This window comes from Macrotis lagotis, chromosome 4, assembly GCF_037893015.1.
Source record: "Macrotis lagotis isolate mMagLag1 chromosome 4, bilby.v1.9.chrom.fasta, whole genome shotgun sequence".
Classification (NCBI taxonomy): Eukaryota; Metazoa; Chordata; class Mammalia; order Peramelemorphia; family Peramelidae; genus Macrotis; species Macrotis lagotis.
In genome coordinates, this window is record NC_133661.1 from 137,347,289 (window position 1) to 137,349,802 (window position 2,514).

General features: G+C 35.4%; 1 long non-coding RNA gene across 1 annotated transcript in view; it reads right to left on the reverse strand.

The window, feature by feature from the left end:
• LOC141520045 (uncharacterized) overlaps positions 1-2,514 on the reverse strand; it is an 84,833-nt gene that overhangs the window by 24,059 nt on the left and 58,260 nt on the right. The window lies entirely within an intron of this gene.

The window sequence follows — 2,514 nt, forward strand, 5'->3', positions numbered from 1 at the left end:
ATAGTTTATGTGATATTCCTGTATAGACGTAGCCTTTGTTTAGCAAATGTTGAGCTCAAATTTTGCTTCAAAGTGATGAAAATCTTTCAATGTGGCATACTACTTCCTAGGAAAAAGTGATAAGGAATAGCACAAAAGCACTTAAGTAGGTACACGAAGTAGGGTGCTATTTGGGTCATTCTAAATGGATGTTTGCATGAAATAACCTTTTTTTTCTTTTTTCTGGTATCCTTTCAGATCACTTGCCAGCAGGAAATCTGTGATTTAAATTTAATCCAGGCATAATAAAATTTTCACTAAGCAACTCTGAATCATCTCACTGACACATGTATAGCTATTCGAATATTTCTTTTTTCTTTTTCAAGAGCTTTTTGGGATTGTGAGTATATCCCAGTGGAAGGGGGAAAGTAGTCTGTGTAGAAGCAAAAAAGATTGTCAGTTGAGAATGTAAGCTCCTCGAGTCCAGATAATAGTATTTGACTCTGAATTCCCAGTGAATATTGCACATAGTAGGTGTGAAATTAATGTTTATTATTGAATCAAAAAGGGGGGAAAGGGAGACACAACCTCATCTGCACATCCATAAAAATTGTTTCCTATCAGCACAGAAGGAAAAACTATTATACTAAGTATCTTGAGTTCATAAAGTTTTAAGATCATTATAATCAGCTACAAGATGGAACTAAAGGTATACTGTCACTATGAAGGTGAATTTTGAGAGAGTAGCTCTGTTGATGTTTTTTGGTAGCACTGTCTTTTCTCTGTCCTTGTTTATTTTTCATGCTCTAAAGCTGACCCAAGGTCATCCAGAATTTCATATACTACATATGACATTACATCTAGGCTCATATTTTTGGCTTACACTTCCTTTTTCATAGCTTTGTTTTCAAAACCTATTTTCCTTATATTTTATAATAGAACTATAGGTTTAGAGTTAGAACAGATTTTAGTCATCATCTAGTCCAACTCCATTTTACAAATGAAGGTGTGAGGAGGCACAGAGAGAGAAGATGACTTTCTTATACACAGTCAACAAGTCTTTAACAATCAATAAGCATTTAAATAAAGACTTTATTAAGCAAGTAGTGAATATCTTCAGACTCAAAGGCAGTATTTCCATTGTTCCATGCTGCTCTTACTCCTTCATGAACTGATAATAAAGAGATAATGGCGTTGGTTTAACAGGTCATTACTTCACATAGGAATGGATACAAAAACATGTTTTAAAAGTGATTTTAGTAGAGCTGTATTGGGACAAAGATAGAGGAGATAGGTCTAAGTATTACAAAAGCCCTCCCTAAAACTTTTGACTCATTCATTGACTGATGTCTGAAATAAAAAACTTCAAGTTTAGATGAAGGTTTTGTTCACTTTAAGTTATTATCAGTCATTTATCCTTTTATTAGTAAGTTTGCCAAAAAAACATTTATTAAGTGCTTTTTATTTACCAGACTCTGGACAATGCAGATACAAAGAAATAATATAGCAGTAGTTTTTGATACAGAGAATTTGAGAGATTGTGACCCATGAGAGAGTGAGATACCCCTCTTATCCTTCAGCAGGACTAAGGCCTGAGAAAATCGAAAACTAAGACTAATCACACCATAGAAAAACCTTTTTCTAAAATCCTTCCCTTTTTTCTCTGGGAAAATTTCTACATTTTACAGATCCTTTTGTATCCATAGTGCTTGTATATAGTAGATCATTTAATAAATGCTTGTTGATTGATTGATTTCCAACTAAAGGTATGGAAATTTCAGACACTGTGGCAAGTTAGATGTAACACAGAAGGGATAAGTGGAAATTTGGGGGCAGATAGGAGTTTTTGGGGTTGTTCAAGGAACTTGATTCTGTTTGGATTCAAGGAATCTTTAGGAGATGAATATATTGTGAAATAATTAGATGCACATACTTAATAGAAAGTCTTACCACTTGGACAAAAGTTATTTTATCATATTTTAAAGGACAGTCTTGTTCATTCTACATCTGCTTATTAGCTTCAATAATTAATGTAGGAAACAGGCAGGTCAAACTATCGTAACCACTTTCAACTACCACTTCTCTAGATAGCTCAGAACCTTGAACCCCAAAATTCTAGGAAAGTGGCATCCCTCTCCACCAGCCTTGCTTCTTGTCCAGTTCACCCGGTCATCATCAATTGGAGCAAAACTTGCAGAGAATGGGCTTATTAACTCCACTGGTATTACTACCCAATAGTAATGTGGTATGCATATGTTAAAAGAGCACTTCTAGTCTGAGAGCTTGCCAAATCCTTTTTAGGGCTGCTCATCTACCTTTGGTATGCACCTGTCACTCAGTTCTTACATGTGGACCCAAGAAGCCATGTATGCCCAACAGCCATATGTAGTAAACCATCTCATTGGATGCTAAACCAGGTTGTGGATAACCAAGAGACCCCAAATTGATTGGTGAGTTTAGAGGGATGTCTATCCCAAGCATGCAAAGACAAATAGCAGTAGAATGGGAAGATGAAAACAATTTGTTTCAACAGCC